The sequence below is a fragment of the Ursus maritimus genome, unplaced genomic scaffold (assembly GCF_017311325.1).
Source record: "Ursus maritimus isolate PB19 unplaced genomic scaffold, ASM1731132v1 scaffold_25, whole genome shotgun sequence".
Classification (NCBI taxonomy): domain Eukaryota; kingdom Metazoa; phylum Chordata; class Mammalia; order Carnivora; family Ursidae; genus Ursus; species Ursus maritimus.
The window spans coordinates 15797227-15824686 of record NW_024425008.1 but is presented as its reverse complement, the minus strand read 5'-3'; the positions used below and the strand labels follow the sequence as shown (position 1 = coordinate 15824686).

The following is a 27460-nucleotide window of genomic DNA, read 5'->3' as shown; positions in this document are numbered from 1 at the left end:
TGCAAGTAACTCTAGCATGTGGGATAGCCTCATGGAACAGAAACAGAGATCCCAGAACTTAACAAGTCTGTCTCAGCCAATGGGGAGGGTAAGAGATTCACCCCGATACTAGTGTCTTTGTCCTACCTCACAGCTGAGACTGAAGGCCAGTGCAAATGCTGTTCCTTGAGAATGGGTTGGGGAGGTTGGGGTGGGGATGTGGTCAGAATGCCTGCCATCAAAACCGAGTTCTTCTGTTCCACAGCTATGTAACACTGGGCAAATTGTTTTATCTCTCTCCACTTCCGTGTCCTCTCCTGTAAAGTGACGATAATATTAGTGCGTATTATAGGGGTTTTGTGAGTGAGTTTTGAATAAGACAATCTAGGTAATCACTTAAATCTATGTCATAAACATAGTGCGTGATCAATAAATGTTTGCTCTTATGATGACGTACTTATCTGTACCATTAGTACATTGGAGATACAGATAGGGAGGTGGAATTTTCAGAAAAAACAATATAACCTGGTAAGAGGAGTCAGATTAAAAAGGTAGCATCTCTAAGCTTCAGTGTCCTTATCTGGAAAATGGGCATAATTTCAGCATCTGCTATTTTAAGGATTCATTTTTAAGAATTCAGTGATATGCTTCGCCCAAGGCATTTAACTCAGTGACTTGCACATGGTAAACACTTGAAAAATGGTAGCTATTATGATGATGGCAGTGGTAAATAAGTGACATAGAGTCGGGGTTAGCAGTGGAGTGACCTGGTCACAACGTGCAAACTAGAGGCAGGGAAATTTTGAAAGGAGTGATAAATGGGTCATTGAGTCTTACAAAATCATAAAGAAAATTGTGATACTTCTCTCCTGAAAACCCTGTAAGCCCTTCCCATTTTTGTATCTCAGTGCTCCTTACATATGTTACTTCGATACTTGTTTCGGATATGTTGTCATATGGTACACCTCCTACTTTGTCTCCTAAGGGATAATGATCAAGCAATGACATGCTGGTGTCTGAGGTATGTTTTTCCCAAATACGTACCAAAATTACTTTGTAACTATCAAAATTAAAAATCAGATCAACACCAAAAAAATTTTTTTATGTGGTAGTGTGTGTTCCATTTTTGGGAAACAGTGAAACTAGCACATGTTAATTACCACCCTTGCTGCTACAAGTCAGATCTAATGAAATGAGGTTCTGGGAGTAAGAGCAGTCACACTGAATTCACTTATTTTGATTTGCTTGTCTACTGTGGCTGTTTAATGGTTCTCCTCATTCCCCTATCCCTCCAAGCCCGTCAGGCCAATCCTAGAAAGCTTTTCAATTGATACTTAGGATAAGGTGATCCAAGAGCTTAACATTTTACAGACAGCTCAGACACTAATAGATTTTTACTTATTTATTGTGCATGTGTGTATTTTATTATCTTATTTTTAGGTATAGTATGTGCATGTGTTTATGTTATTACTATTATTATTATTATATTTCATGTTATTTTGCACAGGCTAACAAAGATCAGGATACGGTATTTCTAAGTATAGGCCTTAGGTCTCTACAGAAAGCTTAGGTAAAGAACTGAAATTAGTATTTCTAAGGACAAAATCCTTCCCTAGTACCTCTTTCTTTTTCTTCCTTTCTTCCTTCCTTCCTTCCTTCCTTCCTTCCTTCCTTCCTTCCTTCCTTTCTTTCTTTCTTTCTTTTCTTTCTTTTCTTTCTTTCTTTCTTTCTTTCTTTCTTTCTTTCTTTCTTTCTTTCTTTCTTTCTTTCTTTTTTCTTTCTTTCTTTCTTTCTTTCTTTCTTTCTTTCTTTCTTTCTTTCTTTCTTTCTTTCTTTCTTTCTTTCTTTTCTTTCTTCTTTCTTTCTTTCTTCTTTCTTTCTTTCTTTTTCTTTCTTCTTTCTTTCTTCTTCTTCTTCTTCTTCTTCTTCTTCTTCTTCTTCTTCTTCTTCTTCTTCTTTCTCCTTTTTTTTTTTTTTTAATCTCCCCTTTGCCCATTTATATCTCTTGAAAATGGAGGTAAAGTTGAGTTATTCAGCTCAAGTGGTTCAGGTAATTTCCTCCCCTTAATACTTCACTTTGAGATAGAGACTATTAATTGTTATAACCCTGAGTAGCTGAGAGATAAGAAAAATGTACTAAGGAAAAGCACGGGCGTAAAATAGCTCACGAAAGCGCCCTCATCTGCCCTCCCTGCTTTGAGATTCAGGGAGCTTTTATGATCCACCTGTGTAATTCTCATATCATGCTAAGCGGGCGCTGCCAGGACTACGAAACAGTTCTCTCTGGACTCCCTCCGAGCTTTGGGTCGGGTTTTTCATTTCACACATCATTCACCTCCTTGCTTCAGTGATCCTGAAGAGCCAATAACGCACCTGATACTGTGTGCACATTAGTGCCCATCATTTAAATTCATACTTTGGAGAGGTGGAGATTATAACACAAGTTCTTAAAAAGCATACACACTGGGGACTTTTATAGTGGATTCTCTTAGAAATCACCTTAGAAACTGCTGAAATTTTGAGCCAGAAAACAAAATAGTCTACTTTAGCTCCTAACCAAACTTCACAATTACAGTAATATTTCCTTGGGCGAGCTTCTCTTTTCATGGTCATAATATGGAATTGCACTTGAGTTTACATTTAAAAAAACACTATTTTCCTTAAATACAAAATATCTTCTCAGTCAAGTTGGCTTAATGTGGCAGCCTATTGGAGAATGAGGAGAATCCATTTTTAACCCTAAATTAGCCCTTGCCTAAAAAGATCCATATGCTCTAATATTTGAAAGTGAATATTTCCAAATTTGGTATTTTCTACATGACGCCAGCACAAATAGTTTAAAATTAAATACAAATAATACAAATAATACTTGAAAGCCAGCTACCTGAAAGTGGGCCAATTTGTGATTTAAAAAGAAACGAGATTAATAGTTGAGCATTGATGAGAAATTTTTGTTCCCATTAGAAGCTTTTCTACTCCTGTGTTAGGTTAACAAACAATGATAACATGTTTGCAGCTGCTATAAAACATTAATCAGCTGGAAAAAAAAAAAGAGGGTATTTAGAGAGAAAGTAATATTAGCCACATCTTGACCTTAAAATTGCATTTGAATTCGGATGCATAATGTCGAAGGAACATTTTACATTACTCTCTGAATATCTTTCTTATCGTCAGACACTGTTACCTCCTTAGTAACCATTACTGACTTTTTCCTTGGTAGCAGAACCCTGTGTTTATTCAGGAATTGGGTGACTGTTCGTTTTATGGAATCTCTTAGCCCTGGGTAATGCATGTTGATTAGACTAGGGAACCAATCCCAGTAAAGCCCAACTCAATTATAGCAATTAGTTTAGGTAGGAGAATTCGACGCTTAGATATAAAGGGGGAAGGGGTTATATGGGAAGGGAGTAATAAGAAAATTCCCCTTCCCTTAAAACTAGACATGAGAATAGAACACTTTCCTCCCTAACCTCTAACCTTGGATATTAAAGTTTAATAACGTGATGTTTGGGGCTTGCAGTCATATTGTGAGCACATTGCTGAGTTACTGTGCTAGAACAAACCACCTCCTGATTACATTTTCATATAAGATAATACATTTCCTATTGTTGAAGTAATTTGTAGTAGGATTTTCTGATACCTCAAACTGAAAGCGTGCTAATTAACTTTAAGATTTTGGATCAAACACTGTATGTTTATTGTCTCTTCCCTGGGTTTGTGTTAATCAGATTGAGCTGAATAAGGCAAGGTTTATTTCCATCCATGTAAATTCTGCTACATTTCAGTGGATTTTCAGGTAAACTCATTGCATTGACTTAAGGATTCATTATTCTTAACATCTCAAGTCCTGCCATCTCAATGCATGGTTTCCAGGGTTACTGAATGAGAAAAAGGGAGAGGTAGAGCATTACCCAGAAACTTTTTACTGCCTCCAAATGATAGAGACTTTCATTCAGTCCATTAGCCAGAGCTAGACACATAACCCAGAACAACCACAAGAGTTTGGGAAGCAGAGGAAAGCTCTTGGATACCTAGTGAGTTTTAAAATCCTCTCCCACAGCAATTCTGGTCTAGATATAGAGATGGTAGATGTTAGGATTAGGGAATTTACTTCTCTTACTATCTAAGAATAAGAAGGGACTCTCCTGATTCCCTTTAGTTCTATTGGGGAAAAAAATTAGATTTAACTTAATTACAAAGAACAAGTTTTCTAAGAGCTACAATAGGAAAAAAGGGCAAACTATAGGGAACTACACATGTATGTAGCAGAAGGTCCATGATAGGTCAATGGTTCAGAGCATGAATACTGAAGTCTGGTGGACCTGTGTCTGTATAGAGCTCATTTATATGTTAGGTGTATAACTTAAAGTTTTCAGAGCATTTGAGCTTGGATTAGTCATTTGCAAGATGGGAATAAAATTAGTGTCTCTTCTATAGAGTTTTGAAAAAAAATGTGCTTGGTTCATAGAAAAATGCACAATATACGATAAGCATTTTGTTACATGATATGGTAAGAATGAGTGTTAAGTGAGTCCATCAGTGACCTAAACAAAATCTTGAGAATCCAATATGGCATAGTCATTTCTGTTGTGTGTTTTCCAACACCACCAGACAGTTCTCAAATTATCAGTGGACACTGGCTGGGTGTCGCATGAATTTAACTCAGTTCTGACACTCTCTACCAGAGATAGTGGTTCAAAGACTCAGAGAAACATTCACTTATCTTTATTAGAAAGGATATGATAAAGGATTCGATGAACAGTTAGATGAAGATGTACAGAGGACAAGAGCCAGAGGATCCTGAATGCAAGAACTGTCCCCCTCCCCTTGGGGAACTGCAGTGCACCACCCTCCAGCATGTGGATGCATTCACCAACCCGAAGCTCATTGATTCTCTTTGTTCAAGAGTTTCTGTAGATCTTTAATTTTCAGCCCATCCCCCTTTCCTGGACATCAGTGGGCAGGATTGAGAGTTTCAGCTCTCCAATCACTTGGCCTTTCTGGTGATGAGCCCACTAAGGCTGCCTAGTGGCCCTGTCCTTAGTCACTTCATTAGCATGAGCTAAGATGTAATTGAAAGGAGCTCGTTATGAATAACAAAGACATTCCTATCACTCGGAAAATTATAAGCATTTTAGGAGTTTTGCTCCAGGAAGGTGGGACAGAGACCAAATATATTTCTTATTATACCATGCCATTTTATATGAAACAAGCTTTTTATTTTATTCTCTCAATTTGCTATTCAGTATGCTTATATTATAATTGAAGTGCAGAATAGGTAGTACTAATAAATGTGTCATTTTACAAATAAAAACAGTGCATTCTTTCTTGAGCAAACTTTTCCTTCCTGCTGTCCATGTTTGGTATTTTTACAATCATGCCACAGTTTTGTCAGTGGAAAGAGGATAGAAAAATGCAATTATGTATACTTAAGCTTATATTAGGCAATTACAGTAAATGTAGTGATATGCCAATAAAGCATGGGTGATTTTCTCAATAAAGTCTTGGATTATAAATTCTTCTGCATTATATTTCCCAACTCTCCACAGTTCATCATAAGAAATAATGCTAGAGAGATTCTGTGATATTGATGTTTTAAGTGCATTTTGGCATAAACAGCACTGCTATTCTTCAACCATAATTGTGTCAAAACTCACTACTGTTAAAACAGAGACAATACATTCTAAATGGAGTCACTTGTGCTAAGCCCCACATCACCAATTAGAGATTTAGTACTCAACTTAATTACGGTTTCAGCCTCTCCCAGAAATGGAATCTTAAAGCAGTCAATCTGGAATTACCTGGTCAGCACTAGTGAGGTAATCTGTCTGATGAACCTTATCATCCCCTAAAGGAAGATGACCTTGCCACTAGCAATCAGTTCTTTGCTAGTACATCTTTCTTGTCCCATCCCCCTCTGCTTATCAAGGTCTTTCATTGTGTACAGCTCTTCAGAGCTCCTTTCTCTTTGCTAGATGGGATGCTGCTTGATTCATGAATCCTTGAATAAAGCCAGTAAAATCTTAAAAATTTACTCAGTTGAATTTTTTTTTTAGCACTATGCTTTCATATTTTAAATATACAGAGAACAAGAATAGCTTGGGTATAAAAGACTCTTAATCCTTTTATGTCACCAAAGGCTAACTTTTGCCTTTAATGAATTTCATTTGCATTGTGTGTAGTGTGTGTCTGTGTGTGGGCGTGCATGTGCACACATTTGGTGTTGGTGGTATGATGAATTGGAAGAAGAGAGGGACTATTCCTTTCTTTCCTTGTCGCTAGCTCTCCATTCATTCACCAAACTCCTATTGAGCCCTTATTATGTATGGAAAACTGGGCTAAGAGAGCAAATAAATTCTACGTCTTTAAAAAGTAAAGTTCAGCAGCAAAGATAAACATTAAATAAATAAACTCAACAAAGTATGATCAGTGTCATGGCATGTCCACCTGTTATATGAATATTTGCTTGATGATATGACCTAGTTTAGGTGAGAAAGGGAGGCTTAAGTGCAGAACACATATTTAACTGAATAATGAGTAGGAGGAAGATAGGAAAAAAAATAAGTGGGAAAACCATACCCACACATCAATACATGTTTCCTTTTATTCTGAGATTTTAATTTCTACATTTTGTTATATATGTGTGTGTTCAGGGCTTTTGTTTGGGCACATGGTAGAGGGTATTTCAACAAAACTGAGTAATATCTGCAAGGATCTTCCATCATTATCCAAAACGTCTAATTCTTAGATACCTTGTTTTATTCTCCACAAAAGAAAATATGATGGGCATTGGACTCTGATGAATAGGTACTTGAGTGCTAGTTGTGTAACCTGGATGAAGTTTTTAACCAAGCAGATATCCTTAATTTAAACAATTGCTATTAATTAAAATATAAATATTAAATATTAATTAATTAAAATAAAATATAAATTAAAATATAAAAATATGCTAGTTGTAGTCAATTGATATTAATTAAAATATAAATATAAAAAATAAAATAATTAAAATATAAAATATTTGAAAAGCAATTAACATACTAATTAAAATTTAACTCTGCTAGTATTTAGTGGGCCAGAAAAAGTAGATGCCATGGAAGATGATCAGTAGATGATCAGATAGACTAGGGGGAAAGCATAGACTGAAGAATGTGGACTGATTCATGAAACAGAGTGTCCGTTGTCCATATATACTGACACACTGGATTAGAGAAGAGGAAGGGTAATGAGGACTGCCATGATAGTAACGATCACTAACAGCTGGCTGTTACTCTAAAGCAACACAAAAATACCTACTACACCTATTCTTTTTTTTTTTTTTTAATAATGATTTTTTATTATATTATGTTAGTCACCATACAGTACATCCCCGGTTTTCGATGTAAGGCTCGATGATTCATTAGTTGTACTACACCTATTCTTTGCGTTGATCTTTATGTCAAGGCACCTTCAATCCAATTTCTTAACATTTTACATAGTGTAAGACATGATGTAATGCATTTTATATCCCAAATGTGCCATTAATTATTGTTGTGGCTTTGGACATGACACTTAAAGCATGTTTGCCTCGGGCAAAGTATTTTTATAACATAAAATATTCATTTACCCTCAAAACAAAAAAATTAAGGTCCACTCCCTTTGTAGCATAAACTATGAAATTTAGTTTATCTATCATTGTTTCCCGTAAAATTCATATTATCTAATGCAACCAAGAATCAATAACACAGAAATAGTGAGTATTTGTAATGATGTCCTGAGGCTCAGGGTTATTGACAAGCACATTTCTAACTACCAACTAATAAAGGAATCATGATTTAATTAAATTTGTGTATTAAGGATGAGGGGTGCTTTTTGCTGTTGAGAAGGCACTTCATTTACTCAATAAGCAATATTGAGAGACTGTTGTGCACGGGAGCTCAAAAACAAATCAGGTAGAACCTTACTCATACAAAGTTTGAAACCAGAGACAGATAAACAAAAACTCACAGTCTGCTGTATTAGGTAGTTTAATTCATGTATATGTGGTCTTATGACAGCACAATTGATCCTCATGGTAAATTTGTGGGTTAGATTAAGGCACAAAGTTCAAGTAATTTGTCTAATTGCCATGAGTTTATAAGAGCAATGTTTAAATCTTAATCTTTCACTCCAATGTCTGTATTTTTCTCAATAACTTCTGATTATTTCAAAACTAGGAATCCATGTATACTTATGCATACATCCATAAGTAGACCTGTATAGTTCAAACCCATTTTGTTCAAGGGTCAGCTGTATTTTTTAAAAGTTTATTATAAGCACATTCAATTTCCCTGATCTACTCTTTCAGCTAAGGTGCATATATCAATACATTCGTGTAATCCACCAAACCACAAGCTCAGCCATGGTTCAGGGTGTCTATCTCTGGAGGGCTTCACCATCAGCCACATACAGGGCCATATCCAGTCTCTTCTGTGAACCCACAGACCCTGGTCTGACCCTGAATTACCAGCCAGGACTCCTTGCCTCCCACTATGGTTTGCAGTTTTGTATTTCGTCACTTTCTCACTCACACAAATTGGCGTATCTCCTTCTTAGGGACCTGTTCTGCCAACCAAAGGGGATTTGAACAGATCTGTCCTTTGCAGGTCATAAAATATTTCATTACACCTTTTGCCAAAGCAATTCATGCCAGCTAGTCCCGGACCTCCACAATTAAGGGGACCAATGGGAAGCAACCTGTTAGTGATCCTTGAAAGTAAGTAAGGATCAGCCCTAAGGTGATATGTAGTCACCAACTCTAGACAGAGAGTTCTGCATAATTTTATGCCTCATCTCCCATGAATTTGAGTTATCTATGTCTTAATAGGAATATTGGGTATTCCTTTCTATTGTAAATATAGTTATATACATGGAAACATCTCAGTCTGGAAATAACACACCTGAGCCAGTTCTTGGCCTGAATAAGACCGTCATAAATGTGCTGATAGCCAGGATGAAACCCATATATATTGCTGTTAAAAGCTGAATCAAGATTGCACAACAAGAATTCTATCCACAGAAAGCAGTTTTGCAACAATATCATGCTGGTGGTGCGATAGCTTTCCAGCATTCTCACCGTGCTAGCCATTAATTCCTTTTCCAACTGAATAGAAATCATGTGTTTCTTCCTCACCTTTGCCTACTCCTGTTTCTTGCCTCCATTCACATTATGTATATTTTAGTATGCAGTTTGGCATTTGACTGCTTAGCAACTATAAAATTATTTTAGAGGAGGATCTATATTAAAAAAGCAACTTTCAATAATGTAGTGCATGTCCTTGGAAAACTAATTTTAGTGGAAAGAGATGTTCAGCCAATACTGATACGCTAAAGAATATGAACATACATTTTAGTATATCTACTCATAATAAAAATGGGAAGTTAATCTTTATAGTCCTTGTTTTAATTATTTTTCTGAAGAGGTATCCTATTTATCTATTGTTTGGCTCTCTTTCTAAACCAATATTATTAAGTTAAGAATTATTTCCTCTTAATCATTACAAGCAGTTTCTACATTTGTTTTTGCAGTATGCTTATTTCTTTTTATATGTAGGAAACATAAAGCATATGTTGTATTACAATGACATCAAGTCATTGCAAGATTTCCTGGACATGAAAATTTCCAATTATTCAAGTTGACAGCATGCCTAAGTGTGTAGGGGCAGATATAGTGACAATCGGGCATTTAGAAAGAAATACGGGGAAGCTATAATATATAATATGCAAAGGGGAAAAGATCATGGCCACAGGGAAGCAAACAGAATATACAGTTATTCTAGTTTTTCCCCAGCACCTTTTTTTCTAAGAATTTTATTTTCTTTCCCAATTTCATTATAGAGGCAGGAGCAGCCATATCACACCATGTCTGCTCTTCGTGGACAAGTTGATTGGTCTTCTAGTAAGACATGGGGTTCGGAACTGACTGATAATAGGAATCCCCTAGCTGCCAACACCACTGAGCCACCCCAGATGGCTGATTCAGTGGTTGAGAAACAACTGCAAGCTGAACCTGTGAGTACTTTGTCCTGATTTCTGCACTTGGGCCCAAGGTTGCTAGAGCATTAACTCCTTGGATACTTGAATCATAATGTGTGCAATAAAGGAACCACCACAGCCAGGTTTTCTGTTTCATGAACTGAAATGGAGGAAGATAGTCTACAGATACAAGGGGGCTGAATAAAAAGATACTCGGAAAGGAGCAGAGAAAAATGGAGAAAAAGCCTTAACATTGTTTGAATCCTTGGATTCGTTAATTTCTTTCTTTCTTTTTATTTATTTAAATTTAAATTTCAGTTAGTTAACATAGAGTGCAGTATTGGTTTCTGGACTAGAACTGATTCATTTCTGAAGCCCAACTACATTCCTTCCGATTGGTTTCTGAATCCAAGAATCTCCTTAGTACACTACTCCTTTCTGAGTCAGCCGGTTTGAATTGAGTAGCTGTTACTTTGCCCAAACAAATGTTAACTATAGTGCATGGTACTGAAGAGTTGGCTGTATCCAAAGTGCAGCAAAGTGGGCAGCCGTCCCAGCCTCACCAAAAGGCTGTTCAGGTCATGATTTAATATTGGGAAGCACAGTAATCACTGTGAAAGCCTTACTGATCAGGGGATTTAACCCAAATTGTGTGGCACCACTGCACACAACTGTTGTTTTGCGGCAACTGTGTTCTCAGGCACTTCTCTGGAGCATGGTTAGCCGTCCACACTGCAAAAACACTCTGTATGGAAGAAGCAGGGAGTAATGCTCAGACTATATCAGATGCCCATGCCATTCAAAAATCATAGAGGCCAATAAGACAGGAAGCAGACTGAGAACTACTAGGTCGAGATGATTGACTTCCCGTACTTTCCTAGAGCTGCCTGAACAGCTGAGTCTCTATCAGCACCTTTCACTCTGTTCCCCTCTTTCCAGACCCAGGCCTGGTTATCACAAGAGTCAATATTTTTTTTCTTGCCCTATCTATTTGTAGTCAGGGAAATGGAAAAAATAAAATGAGTTCGGATCTGAAATTTTCTGAAGTGGAGTACATCACCCTTTAATATCTATGACTTCAGAGCTTAAGGTAGACAAGGGTATATGTGGTTCCTGCTTTCCTTCCATCTGCATTAGAGACAGAATGAGCTTATGGTGGTTCGCATAAAACTCTTGAGTACATGATTTTCAATGATGGTATTTGGTATAATTTACTGAATGTATATGAGTATGTGTGTGTGTATGTTTTGTTTTATTATCAGTTTTATGGACTTATTTATTTAAAAAGTCTGAGAACTACTAACTTCAGATAAATCTATTCTTGACACTCTTAACATCAGTCTTTTGCTTATTATTTTTCTTATTATTTTGAATTGGTGGGGTTCATTCCAGGGTGATAACAGATGATTTGCACCTTGCTAGTAATCATCATAAGGCAAACCACCTTTGTTCATTAGTTTGATGTTTCTCTTTGGGCAGTATTTTCTAGAATTCCTGCCTAATTCGACCAATTTCAGGACTCTTAAGCCAAGGTTGAGGAAATTGAACAATACAGGTCATCATATGACCCTGATATTCATGACATAACTTGTACTTCACTCATAAACTTTAGTTTAATTTTGAACCATTTTATCTGAAGTCCAGAATGAGATGATAAAGAGTAATCTGGCAGTTTTTAATACAAAGCTCAACATAGACTGAATGAACAGGTTGAAAATATCAAAGATGCAGAAGATGCAGGAGCAGTTACTAAACGTTGAAGGATTGGAGGAGGACTGATGGACAGAGAATCTCTAATGTAGATATGAAACACAAGCTGAACTGGGTGGCCATCAGGTAGGTAATCAGGGGCTGCAGCAGAAAAGATTATGCCTACAGACCATGGCATGCTTATGGCATAAGATGTGTTGTGTCACGGTAGGTGTAAAGGATGAATGCAGAGTGATGGCCAAAAACCTCTGACTAAGGTGGGCATGTTTGCATTCATCAGAATACAGCTTGCTTGAAGATACAAGAATGGGTTAATTGGAAAGAGTAAAACGTAGTGCCTCCTGGACACAGTGTAATTGGCTCCCACTGGCACATCAGGGCAATGTGCCAGCTTCTGGTGTTGGCAGGGAATAAGTTCTCAATTAGGCAAATCTCTCCGCTTCTTAACCACCAGCCCCTGCTAATGCTCTGGTCTTTTGGCCGAGATTATTGCAATAACCTTCTAACAAGTCCCCCTGCTACTCCTCTTGCCCCTTTACAGTCTACTTGCCACATGTCAGCCCAAGAGATCCCTTCAATCTGTTAAGTTATATTACAACACTCGTCTGCTTAATGACCTCAAATAGTTCTCATTCACTCAGTAAAAGCCTCGTGGCTTATAAGGTGCTATGTGTTCTGCTTCTCCTGCTCCTTACTGTTCTGATCTTAAATCTCGCTCCCCTTCTGTGAGTTCATTTACCTCAGGCCACAGGTGATACCTCACTGTGTCTCCAGTGTGGAAGGCACACATCTTCCTCAGGGCCTTTACACTTGCTGTTTCCTCTCTCCAGCATGTTCTCCCCTATACAGATGTATGTATACTCCAGCACCTCCTCAGGACTCAGGTTGGTTTCATCCTCTGATAGAGGCCTTAGTGTCCTCTTGAGTACTTGAAATCCATCTCTATAATATAATTTTCTGTATGCAATTATCTACTATATATAAATATATGTGTGTATTTTTTAATTTTATTTAATCCTCTGTCTTCTGATACTTAAACACCAACTCTGTCTGTTTTATTCACTGATTTATCCCAGCACCTAAAAGTGCCTGATATATAGTATGTTCTCAATACCTATTACGTGATTGTTAAAAGAAACTGAGCCCTTTCTTCAATACCCAGAGATGTCAGAAATTACTACTTACTTCCTTTAGGAGATATATAAATACATATCACATATGTGTATGTGTAAAATTCACTTACATTTAATGAACCAGAAGAGAGGAGATTAACAAAAAATAGTGGAAAGGAGTGTAATTAAGAATGAGGAAGAGGAAAAAAAAAAAAAGCGGAGTGTCAAAATTAAGAAGTTCCAAAAGCGAAAATTCTAAAGGAAATTCTAGAGAATGGCTGAGGGAGAGCCACTGGCTCAAAACTGTAGGATCATCAGTCACCTTTAAGAGGAGATTTTCAATTTTCAGGAGGATGAGAGCAACACATGAAAGGGTTTAAGTTATGTGGGCCTGGGAAAGAGAGCCAGGGCATCTGGGAGCAATAGGGGATTCCAATGCTGGGGCAGGAAATGTACCGGGAACATCCTGTCTTAACAGAAATGAAGCTTGCTACCCTAAAGGTCCTGAAGAGTCAATTTGAAGAGAATCTCATTGGTCAAAGATGAGACAATTCGAACATTAATAAGAATAATAAGTGCCGTGGAGTGAAACACATTAAGTATGATTAAATATATGAATTCATAATGAAAACAAAATGAGCAAAGAAAACACACTGGTCATCATTGGGAGATTCTACAAAAATCCAAGCTCATTATTTTGAAACTAGTAAATGAAGGGTGAGGCATTTCTATTGCCTTTTGGATAATAACTAGAAAACTAGTAAACCAGATATTAGATGAAGGGTTTTATTTTCCTTTATAGTGGTTTTCATCTGAAAAAGAAGACATTATAAAATTAGAAATTATCACTTTGAAACTTCTATTTGAATTAAGGAATCTAGACACTGATCCTCAACAATTGTTAACACAAAAAAGGGAAAATATCAGCCATTATGTGCTTCCTGATAGAAGGACATACCACCTACCGACAAAGCCATCTTGCCAGAAGAATCAAAACTGAATCAGATCAAGCTTCTACAAACAGTTAGCAATTTACAGAGTAACATATTAATCTGTGCCATGGAAATATAATCAACACAGTGCAGACTGTAGGAAATGTAACAGGACAAACAACCCTATCTCCAACAAATACATCACAAGGATAAATAAATTGGGCAGAACTTACAAAAGAGACTTCAAGAAACATCAACAAATTACATTATTTGAATTTTATGTGGACTCTGATTCAAGCAAATAAAAACTAATAAACATAATGAGACAATGGAAATTTGAACACTGAATGGGTTTTTGATGTTATTAAGGAATTATTGTTAATTTCTCTTAGATGTGACAAGGCTGATGGAACCTTTATCTCTTGAAATATTTGTGGTTGAAATCATATGATGTTTAGTATTTTCTTCATAAATCATGTCCTCTATTTTCCCTCAAAATTCCACTCTAATAATTAACTCTTTGTGTTAAGCCTGTGTTTGTCAGAAGCAGAGCCTGAGATGAGGATTATATGCAAGTGATTTAATAAGAAAGTGCTCTCAGGAGAGATCTGTAAAAGTACAGAATTAGGGTAGTGAAGAGGAAGAAGCCAAGTGAGACAAAGTCCCAGCCTCAGCAAGATTCTGCAGAGAAGCACAAAAATATACTTCAGAGAGTATTTCAACCGGAGAGCTGGAAAAGCCTCAAGGAGTCTGAAAATGGGAGATCTGCAGGAGTCCTGAGTGGGAGGCAGTTAGCTTCACAGCCACGGGGAAACAGAGTGGTGAAGAGTATGACCTCAGGAATCAGAGGGCTGAGGTTTAAATTCTAAATCCTTGCTCCTCCATGTACTGTGACTCAGCACTCTCATCTGAAAAATGGGGATAATAATAGTACTCACCTGATAGAGTCACAGGGATTAAATGAGACAATACATACGTATTGTCACTTGGAACAATGCTTGGGTCATAAAGCTTGAACAAATACTTGAAATGACTGATAATAGATGCTTTAATTGATAGATGTTTTGAACATAGATCTGTTTTTAAGAACCCAAAGTCAGTAATAAATATAGGTGATAATAACTATATAACTGAGCAGGTAGATGGTAGCTGTGGAAGAGCTGGGACGAATCCAACCAGAGATGGGGGCTGCCTTAAATAGTTTCCTCAGGTAGCAAACTCCAGGACACTGATTTGTGTGTGCTGAGGAACACTCTTGGGAACAGCGCCATGAGGGCAAGAGAATAAGAACTGGAATCTTTACTAATACAGGGGAGGCAACATAGGATCACGCTTTTGGGGGGAAATATGTGAAAATGAGGCACAGACTCCAAATGCTACTTGAGTAAAGGGGCCTAAATCCTGGGATCTGTTGTAGTAAGAGCTTGAAGCCATGAACAAGATAAGATTCTGATTACGGTAGCAAAGTATTAGGTAGGAGCAGAAGGAACATGAAGGTTAATTTGATGACATAGACTGAGTTATCTCATTTAATGCTCGCAATAATTCTATTTTAAAAAGGTGGTTAATACCGCCCTCATTTAAGAGATGAAAAATGTTAGATAAAGTTTAAGTAATGTGCCTAATTAATTCAGTAATGTGCCCAAGTTAACTCATTGATTAAGTAGAAGAGTCGTGACTAAATCCCAGATCTTTTCAACTACAGAGCTTGAGTGCTTAACTTCAGTAATGAAATGTTAGTCCTAAGCTTTAAGGCTGTTTTTGGCTATCATCAGGTATTTGGCCATTAATATTATGAGGATAAGATATGACCTGCTGATGGAATATATCTAATATCTCCCCTTTCAAAAAAAAAAAAAAAGTTACAATACGTTGTAGTCAGAATGTTGTCCCAACATTAGTGGATATCTAGGACCAAAGCAAAAGCATTAAAAAGTTTTGTTTTATCTATGTCAGAACTCAGCCTCCAGTAGAGCTGGGAGATATGAAACTGACTTTCCTGTTGGTAAAAGTATGCTGACAGTGGGCTCAAAAAAGGAAAACAACAGGCAACATGAGATTGATCAAGCCCATTGGTCTCAAGCATAGAAACAAATAAGTATGGCTATAGCAATATTTTTTGCATCACTGGTCATTAATAATGTGTCAGCAAGCATGGGACCATTTCCATCCGGCTACTGTATTAATGCCAATTTAGGAACAGAATAAGAGTAATTGGCTCAACATGCCTACAGTCACTTGTTTATCTAAGAATAAAACACTGAAAGGCATGTTGGCAAATTAAATGAAAATGAATCCTGTTCATAATCAAATAAAAATACAATGCATCCAGAGAATGTTCTAGTGTTGAACTTTCCCCTATGCCCTAATTAACTGGCTGGAATGATTTTCTAAGCATCATTTTATTCAGCTTTTTGAAATGCAGGATGCTCCATTTAAAGGGAAATCTTCAGTGTCGAAGAGGTTACTGCCTATGTTCTCCTCTAGGATTTTGATGGATTCCTGTCTCACATAGAGATCTTTCATCCATTTAGAGTTTATCTTTGTGTATGCTGTAAGAGAATGGTTGAGTTTCATTCTTCTATATACAGCAACTTCTTTCAAGACACGTCTCCAAAGGCAAGGGAAACCAAAGCAAAAATGAACTATTGGGACTTATCAAGATAAAATCTTCTGCACAGCAAAGGAAACAGTCAATAAAACTAAGAGGCAGTCCATGGAATGGGAGAAGATATTTACAAATGGCATTACAGATAAAGAGCTGGTATCCAAGATCTATAAGGAGCTTCTCAAACTCAACACCCAAAAAACAAATAATCAAGTAAAAAAATGGGGAGAAGACACGAACAGACACTTCTCCAAAGAAGACATACGAATGGCTAACAGACACATGAAAAAATGTTTAACATCATTAGTCATCAGGGAAATTCAAATCAAAACCACATTGAGGTACCACCTTACATCAGTTAGAATGACAAAAATTAACAAGGCAGGAAACAACAAATGTTGGAAAGGATGTGGAGAAAGGGGAACCCTTTGCACTTTGGGTGGGAATGCAAGTTGGTACAGCCACTTTGGAAAACAGTATGGAGATTCCTTAAAAAGTTAAAAATAAGCTACCCTGTGACCCAACAATTGCACTACTGGGTATTTACCCCAAAGGTAGACATGTAGTGAAAAGAAGGGGCACATGCACCCCAATGTTTGTAGCAGCAATGTCCATAATAACCAAACTGTGGAAAAAGCCAAGATGCCCTTCAACAGACAAATGGATGAAGAAGATGTGGTTCATATACACAATGGAATATTACTCAGCCATCAGAAATGATGAATACCCACCATTTGTATCAACACGGATGGAACTGGAGGAGATTATGATAAGTGAAATAAGTCAAGCAGAGAAAGACAATTATCATATGGTTTCATTCATGTGGAACATAAGGAATAGCATGGAGGACATTAGGAGAAGGAAGGGAAAATGAAGGGGGAGAATCAGAGGGTGAGATGAACCATGAGAGACTATGAACTCTGGGAAACAAACTGAGAGTTTCAGAGGGGAGGGGAGTGGGGGGATGGGTTAGCCGGGTGATGAGTATTAAGGAGGGCACGTATTGCACGGAGCACTCGGTGTTACATGCAAACAATGAATCATGGAACACTATATCAAAAAACTAATGAAGTACATACAGTATGGTGACTAACATAACATTTAAAAAAAAGCAATTTTTTAAAAATTTTTAAAAAAGGGAAATTTTCATTTTATAGTAAAGCTGAAATATAAGATTTTGGCTTTGTTGTTCAAAATGGAAACATATTTATTTTAAGGCTATCTTTTATTAAGCATAAAAATGTAAATTCTAGTATATTTTCAGTCCAGGATGGATGCCTGGAGTCCTACCCATTTACAGAAAAACTACGAAAACTCTGTTATCCTTGTAACCTAAGTATTAGAATAAAAACTCCTGAAGGGGGCCTATGCACTGCCAGTACTCAGTACTTAAAGAAAATAAGGTAAATGAAAAGACCTTGTTCTGAGTAAATAATGATAGTTCAGATTTTTGGTATGTATTTTTCTGGTAAGATACAAAGCTCCTGAATGTTTTATAAATGTGTAATGTTGGAATAAGCAGAAAAACAAGTTCAAATCATTTTTTTTAATCTGAAACTTTATTTAAATGATAGAGTAAGAGATTTCTACAAAAAAAAGTAAAAAGCCTGGCATATGGACTTGGGCATAATAGGTGCTCAACTAATACTTATTATGCACCATGAACATAGGGAGAGTGTGAGTTTGGCAATCAGATATGCATGAACTGAAATTCCAGTTAGAAGATTTATCACAACGGGGCACCTGGGGGGCTCAGTCCTTAAGCAGCTGCCTTAGGCTCAGGTCATGATCCTGGGTCCTCAGCAGGGCACCTGCTTCTCCCTCTCCCTCTCCCTCTGCCTGCTGCTTCACCTACTTGTGCGCTCTTTCTCTCTCTGTCAAATAAATAAATAAAATCTTTAAAAAAAGAAAAAAATTTATCAGACCGCACATGGCTTATTTAACTTCTTTTTCCTCAGTTTCCATGCTTATAGTAGAGAATCTACTTCAGGGAAGGAGGTGAGAAATAAAGGAATCTAATATGTGAAAGAATCTAAAATTACACTTTACACAAAGGCACATTTACCCATTTCATCCTTGAGTAATTTTGAGACTGAAATTCTCATTTCTAAATCAACTGTGAACTGTTATTGGTAGTATTGGCAGATTAATAAAGAAGTCTATTTGAGATGATAGCAAAGCTGGCATGTTTTCAGAATGGATAGACAATCTTAGGATAGGCATGGATAAAGGGGGTGAGAAATAAGCTGGTCTCTATAAACCCAATTTCTACCTGTAGCCTCTTACAACCCAAAAAGCTTATAGGTCAGCAAGCTAAGAATGGTGAATGGCTTTTACATTTTTAAAGAGTTGTTAAAAATATTTTATATATATAAAATAAAAATAAAATTAAATATATATATTTATATATATTAAATATATATATATATATGTGTGTGTGTATATATATATATATATATATATACATATATCAGGGTGTTTAGAGAAGGTTTGCCTACCCTAGCCTGGAGTATCTGATTCCTCTGCCTGCTTGGCTAATTCTTTACCTAGAGGTAGTGACATAAAATGAAGTAAGTTCTTGAGCTGCTTTAGGTCACAAGAATTCTAAATAAGTTGCAAAGAACCATTGAATTGCCATCTTACGAAAACAGAGATATGAGTAACTTGCAAAATCATCAATGAGAACAAGATAGTGATAAGGATAAAATCTTAGTCACCCCACTCCTTAGGCTTATAGAGAAAATCCAGAGACAACATGCCTTCCAGAATGATTCAGCTTATTTTATGTGCCTTGAAATGTACCAGGTATTTCAATGTTTAATTTTAAATATAAAATTTTATTCAATTTATCCTTTTTAAAGTTATACATAATCAAATAATGGCATGAAGAACTGTATAACTGAATAACTGGGTGAGCAAATAATTTCATAATTGAACTTGAAAAGTGAACTTGAGGGGCGCCTGGGTTGCTCAGTTGTTAAGCATCTGCCTTTGGCTCAGGGTGTGATCCTGGTGTTCTGGGATCGAGCCCCACATCAGGCTCATCTGCTGGGAGTCTGCTTCTTCTTCTTCTACTCCCCCTGCTTGTGTTCCCTCTCTCGCTGGCTGTCTCTCTCTCTGTCAAATAAATAAAATCTTGAAAAAAAACCAAAAATGAAAAGTGCACTTGAACAGTATTATTAGTTCTAAAATTCTTAGCCATTTACTGAAACCTTTCCAGCTTCTAATTCCTACAAGTCTGAATATTACATATTCTTTTTTTAAAGATTTTTATTTATTTATTTGACAGAGAGAGACAGCCAGCGAGAGAGGGAACACAAGCAGGAGGAGTGGGAGAGGAAGAAGCAGGCTTCCAGCAGAGGAGCCTGATGTGGGGCTCGATCCCATAACGCCGGGATCACGCCCTGAGCCGAAGGCAGATGCTTAACGACCGAGCCACCCAGGAGCCCCTGAATATTATATATTCTGATAATAGCATAGGAATCTACTTAAAAACTAAAGTTAAGAAAACATTGACAGTATAAATCAACTTTAGTGACACCACCTACATCAAGGTAACATCCATCTTTATTAAATAGCTACAAGACTTCTTGAGATTTTTATGATGAGAATTCCTTTTAGTCAACAAATCATAGTTTCAGGCAGCACTGTGTTGCACTCCTGTTTATATATATATCAAACATGTGCCACAGAATCATCATATGATCTTTCTCTACTCACATTAGCAAAAATTAATGTTTGATTAATGCATTACATTATTAAAGGCATACTTTTCCCCAGCTCCATATGGCATTTTTCTAAGATAGAAATTTCACTAGAAAATTAAAGAGGCTGGTGAACATTTCCTGGTATTCATCTAAGCCCTGTGAGATCTGTCTTACTATTCCAATTGTGAGACTGTTTCAAACAGTATGACAAAGAATTTTCTTGTATAAATTATTTATATAAAAGCCCCCCTGTGCATTTGTTTTATCAAAAGAAATTAAACATTTACAGCAAAACAAAAACAGAAACCAAAAAAAAAAACCCAAAATTAAAAAAAATAAAAAACTGTAAATATATTTTGAAATTCAAAGGAGTTTGGATATGTTTCCATACACAAGATATAGGAGGAGAAAAAAGTTATATATATTTTTTACAGATTAATTTAAATATATTTTATTATAAAAGAAAACACCATCATCAGTGTAGATAACAATTGGGATTCAAACAAAATTGAAACATTTCAAGTACTTCTACTTCATACCAAGAAAAAAATAAGAGAAAACAAACAAACAAACAACAAAAAAAAAACCCTTAGTTTAAAGTAGCTTTTTTTGAACAATATGAGACTTTTTTTTTTTTCTTTTAACAAAACTATTTGGAGAATTCAATGTCCTACTCCCACCAATAGCTAGCTCAGTTAGAGTGAAAGTCAGCAGGACTATTGAGGACTTGAGACATAACATTATAAAAGACATTACCAATGAAGATGACCAAACAGACATTCACAGGACACACTATCCAACAGCAGTAGAAAAAATACATGGAACATTCTTCAGGAAAGAATGTTGTGCTAGGCCATAAGAATTCCCAATAAATTTAGAATAATTGGATTCCTATAAAGTGTGTTCTCTGATCACTATGGAATTACATTAGAAATCAGAAAAAAAGAACATGAGAAATCCAAAAATATTTGGAAATTAACCAGAACACTTTTAAACAACCAATGAAGTAAAGAATAAATCAAAAAGGAAATCAGAAAACATCTTGAACAAAGATGAAAACACAATATATAGAAATTCGTGGCATGTATCTAAAACAGTGCTTAGAAGAAAATTTATGAATGAAATGTCTGGATTTGAAAAGAAATATTTCAAAGCGATAACCGATAAATTCATTTTAGAGAGCTAGAAAATAAAAGAACAAATAAACCCAATGCAACCAAAAAGAAAGAAAGAAGATTAGAAAGATTAGAAAAGAAATAAGGGCACCTGGTTGGCTGATCAGACTCTTGCTTTTGCTCAGGTCATGGGCTCATAGGTGATGGGATCCAGCTGAATTGGGCTTTGTGCTCAGAGGGGTGCTCTTGAGATTCTCTCTCCTTCTGCCCCTCCCCCGACTCTCACACCCAGGTGTGCACATGTGCTCTCACTCAAATAAATGAGTCTTTAAAAAAAAAAAAAGAAAAGAAATGATAATCAAATACCAAAAAAATACTACAAAAGTAAATCCCCAAAATTTTATTGAAAAAAATCAACAGACTTGTCCAATATTTACTTAGAGTTGGCAACAAAATAATAGTAGACACAAATTACCAAAATAGGAATAAAGAAATCACAAGGGAATATTATGAATAATATTTTGCCAACCAATTGCACAATGTGGATAAAATGGAAAAATTCCTAAAAAAGATAAAAATTACTAAATCTGAACAAGAATAAGAACAACAAAAAATAGAATATATGAATAGATGTATAGCAAATGAAGAAATTAAATTAGTGATGAAAAATCTTCTCACTAAGTAAAGACCAACCTCCCATGGCTACACTGGTGAATTTAATTAGTCATTATAAAGAGTAAGTAATAACAATGCTTTGTAAACTCATCCAGACAAGGAAAGAAGCAACAGCAATGGAAACATTTATTTCAGAAATAAAGGGGGAGGGAACACCTCCTAACTCATTTTGTGAGGCAAGTGCTATCCTAATCCTATCAGTAGACGGAAAGAAAAAGACATCAATAGGGAAAAAAAAAAATACTAGCCAATAGATCTCGTGAATATGGTTACAAAAATCCTCAAGAAAATATTAGCCAAAAAATCCAGCCATGTAGGAAAATGATTATATGTATACCATGCCCAAATGAAGTTTATCTCAGGAATGAGAGGTTGGTGTAATATCTGAAAATCAATTAATGTAATGCACCATATTAATAAATAAAGTACCAAAATCTCATGATCATATTAATAAATGCACAAGTACATTTTGAAAAATCTTATATCCACTGATGATAACTTCTAACAGATTAAGAAGTCCCTGAAACAGATAAAGAATATCTACAAAAGTCCTATAGGTATAGCTTTTTTTTTTTTTTTTTCTGATTTTAGGGGAAAACATTTGATGTCTCACCACTGAAGTGAAAACTTTACTAAGATGGTGAAACACCAATGCTTCCCCCTTAAGGTCAGGAAAAAGGCAAGGCTGCCTGCTTTCACCACTTACATCCATTGAAGGTGTAGTCAGTGCAATAAGACAGAAAAAAATCAGAAGAAAATGATAAAGAAATAAAAGGTATCCAACCTGGAAAGAAAGAAGTAAGATTGTTTTATGTGCAGATGACCTGATTCTGTATGTAGGAAATCCAAATAAGTCACAAAACGTAGCAAAACTTTCCAATAAGGTCAGGATCGAGATGGCAGGATTTAACACCAATATAGAAACATTGATTATATTTCTATACTAGGAGGGAACACTTGAAAATGAAATTAGAAAAACAATTCCATTCACAATTGCATCAAAAAATGAATAAAATACTTAGAAGTAACATTAACAAAAGCGGTGCAAGACTTGTGTTCTGAGAATTACAAAACGCTGCTGTGAGAAGGAAGCTGTAACATTCCATATTCATGAATCAGAAGATTCAGTGTATTAAAATGGCAATTCACCATGACTTGGCCTATAGATTTAATTAAGTCAATTTCAAAACCCCAGTAAGCTTTTTTGTTTGTAAAAATTGATAAGTTGATTCTAAAGTTTACAGGGAAAGGCAAAGGACGCAGAGTAGCCAAAACTACTTGACAGGAGAATAAGGTCAAGACTTAAACACTTTCCAATTTCAAAACTTGCTATAAATCTATACTAGTCGGGGCGGCGTGGCCCTGGCAGAAGGATAAACTTATAGATAAACTGAACAAAAGTGAGAGCTCAAATTAAACCCTTTACATTAACGGTTAAAAAGAACAAGGTCACAGTTAGATTTTATGGGTCTAAATTTTTTTGTTCAGTAACAAGCACCTGGGAGGTTTATAAAACACATAGTTACCTAGTAGCAAGACAAAGAAAAAAAAAGTTGGATAAAATTTGAGTCTTGCATCATGAGATTTATTTCAAAATTACATTAAAGTAATGCTAATTGTGGGGCAGTGTCAAAGATAAACACAGCCAGGCATTAATTTCAAGGAGTGAGAACAGACTGTGTTCAGTAACTACTGACTATAGGGGAAAGTGCTGAGCTCCATTCTGATTTGTTCAGAAGTGATCGGACCTTTGAAAGGAAAATAGACTGTGGGGAGAGGAAATGTCGGGGGCTTAAACAGTCAGGGAGGTGAAAAATCACAAAAAGGCAGAAGAGGGTAGAGATGGTCCAAGTGAAATCCACCTGGATTTGCTAACTGGCACTTACCAAAGGTTAGCTTCTCCCTTCACACAGGGACTGGGGCACAGGGGCCCTGTCTTCAGGCATTGGCTGCAACAGACAGTAAATTCTTTTGGCAGCTTTGAGTTTTCTCAAGCAGGCGTTTTAAGAGGGACTAGAGACATCCTACGGGTACTGCCTGGAACTGTTAGAAACTATAGTGGTGTTTGTTCAAGTGTTTATAGGCCAAGATGGAGGCACAGGCAAGAAAAAATCTGACTACAGTTTGGTCAAGGAGAGAATCTTGGTTAGCAGGGATTTTAAAAAGTGCTCTGTAAGCCACCTACATGAGAACAATTGGAGTAATTACTGGAAATGTAATTTTTGAGTCCTGCCCAGAGTTATTAAATAAAAATATTAAAATTAAAAGGAAATTAAAATATTGAATTAAAATATTTAGAAATCATCCTAGATGATTCATACATACATGAAAGTTTGAAAACCACACGTTGAGAGTGACCACAATATTGAAAATGGAGGTACACTGTAATTTTCACGACTGCTTGGATGAAAACAAAAATAAGGATATAATAATGATAGCAAATATATATTAACAATATAAATATGTGTCAGGCTTATATGAAGGCCTTTACATGTATCAACTTACTTGATTACATATTATGTTTGGAATATTTATTTTAATGATAAAGAAAACTATATACAGAGAGGTAAAACAATTTACCTAAGGTCATATAGCAGAGCAAGAATTTGACCCGAGAAATTCTGCCTCCAGAGGCTATATCATAAGTCACTACATTATATATTTAATTGCTGACATGATGGTCAATAACCTATATCCAGCATTCTTAAGAAAATTCCCTGTGGATATAGCAACGTGAAGATCTTGCTAAATTTGACAAGACTTAGTTTTGTGGAGTAGTGAGTGTTAGAGGCAGACTGGAGCAGCTTAAAAATAGAATGGTCAAAGAAGATAGAAAGAAAAAATAAATATAAAAGTAAAAAGTATTAAATTATAAAGTAAGCATATTTCCCTCTATTTGTAGAGAAAACCAATAAAGTAAAAAAATTGAATTTTTGGAGAACATAAGAAAATAAATAAAAACCTAGCCAGACTAATCAAGGAAAAAGATGATACATTTGTGTTGTCAGAAAGATATGAGGTATTAAATATGTAGCTTAAAGACATTAAGGTCTTAAAGATATTAGAAATCTAAAGAATATGTTATTTAAAAGGCATATTGCCTTTCAGCCCCTGGAGCAGTGCCTTGGTGGTCAGCAAAAACAAGTGTCTTTAGGAAAGGTTGCAAAAAGGGAGCCAAGAAGAAAGTAGTTGATCCACTTTCTAAGAAAGACTGGTATGATGTGAAAGCACCAGCTATGGTCAGTATAAGAAATATTGGAAAAACACTAGTCAAAAGAACTGAAGGAACCAAAATTGCATCTGATGGCCTCAAGGGTCAGTTTTTGAAGTGAGCCATGCTGATCTGCAGAATGATGAAGTTGCATTTATACAAGTCAAGTGAATTACAGAGGAAGCTCAGGGCAAAAACTGCCTTATTTCCACGGCATGGATCTTCCCCATGACAAAATGTGTTTGTTCCATGGTCAAAAAATGGCAGACTGTGATTGAAGCTCATGCTGATGTCAAGACGACCGATGGTTATCGGCTTCACCTATTTTGTGTTGGTTTTACTAAGATAATGCAACAATCAGATTCAGAAGACCTCTTACGCTCAGCACCAGTAGGTCCACCAAATTTGAAAAAAGATGATGGAAATCATGCAGACAAATGACCCAAAAGAAGTGGTCAGTAAATTTATTCTAGACAGCATCAGAAAAGACATAGAAAAGACTTGTCAGTCTATTTATCCACTCCATGATGTCTTTGTTAGAAAAGTAAAAAAGCTGAAGAAGCCCACATTTGAATTGGGAAAGCTCAAAGAGCTTTGTGGGGAAGGTAAAGGTTCTGGAAAAGCTACGGGAGACGAAACCAGTGTTGAAGTTGAATGAGCTCATGGATGCGAGCCACCAGTCCAAAATCCTGTTTAAAATTCAGACATTTAATAGTGACAAATAAAAAATCTTATTTGTGAAAATAAATAAATAGATAAATAAGGCATATTAATCTGACAATTTAGATGCCCACAGTTTTAGAAAAAAACATAACCTACCAAAACTGAAAAGAGAATTAGGCAAATCTCAATAGCACGTTTTCTGCTCAGAGCATTAAATCTATTATTTTAAAAATCCCAGGAAAATGTCTGGATTTAGATGAGTTCACTAGCAAATTCTGCCAAACATTTAAATAAAAATCTCTATTTGATAAAGATAAAATAATTCTTAGCTTCTTTTTTATTAAGAATAATCCTTATATCAAAACCTATCAAGGACATTAAAAGAAAAACTATAGATCAATTTCTCTAATTAGTGTTATTTCAAAAATCTAAGCAAAATTTTAGCAAACTGAATCCAGTAATACCCAAAGTGGGGTTAAAATGAGCTGAAAGCCTTCATTCTGTTTACCTGTGTGAGATACTTTAGGTAAATTAGAAGAAAATTATTTGTTTCTTGAAGATTAGAAAAATAATAAAATTGGAGTATTAATCCATTAATGGAAATGTAGAAAATAATGGAAATAAAAAAATTAAATGAAATAAAAGAGTGGGTATATGCATATCCCTGACATTGTTCCGAGCATTTGAAAATTCTGGAAAAAGAGTTTTGCAAACTAGCCAGTAAGATTTATTTTTTCCTATTTATTTGAGGTCATCAATATCATCCATATATGTTCTTAGTGGTCCCTACCTATGAGTAATAGATGTAAATCTGTGTTTGTCTTTTAGTTTTTTGCTCTTTTCTTTTGTAGTCTTGAGGGAATAATATAATAATACTTTGTGTCACTCTATGTAAAATTTTATTTTATTTTATTTCATTTTTTTAAAGATTTTATTTATTTATTTGACAGAGATAGAGACAGCCAGCGAGAGAGGGAACACAAGCAGGGGGAGTGGGAGAGGAAGAAGCAGGCTCATATCGGAGGAGCCTGATGTAGGGCTCGATCCCATAACGCCAGGATCACTCCCTGAGCCAAAGGCAGACGCTTAACCGCTATGCCACCCAGGCGCCCCACACTCTATGTAAAATTTTAAAAAATAAGAAATAATTACTTTTGAAAAGTGGTGATCACTTTTGCATTTTAAAATTATTTATAAATCAGAAATATAAATGTAACTCCATAGACATCATACTTATTATTAATCAAATAATTTTCAAGTGAAGTAACCAGGAATAACTTCTTGATAACTTTCCTAAAATTTTGTATCACTAACCAAGAAAAATTCGCTTAAATTTTTATATTTTTCTTTTGATTTTCCTCTCAGAATGGGTGACTGAGCTGTGCAGAAATGTTGATCTTATTTTAAAAGCCAATATTTTTGAAGAATAATATGAGATCACAAGCTGCACTTAAGAAATGTCTCAGTGTTGAAGCTTTGAAGAAAATCCCAATGTCTTGGCTGTTATTTATAAAGTAAAAGAGAGTAGAGAAGTCAAGGAAACACAATAAAAATGATTCTCCCTTACTTTAAGCATCTTTGATATATAATTTTAGCCAGAGGATTCTCAACCATACAGTTGATATTGATTTGAGCAGGTGATAGGGTAACAACTGCCTTTAACCAAGAAAATTATTTTGTGTTCTGTGATGGGAAAAATGATAGTGGGCCAGGTGATTCATATTATCAGCTCTGGGGCAAATCCATTGATTATTTTAT

At 35.8% G+C, this 27460-nt stretch overlaps 1 pseudogene; it reads left to right on the top strand.

Moving 5' to 3' along the window:
- Positions 1-4751: 4751 nt before the first annotated feature.
- Positions 4752-25736, top strand: LOC103673945 (annotated as a pseudogene).
- The last annotated feature ends 1724 nt before the right edge of the window (positions 25737-27460 follow it).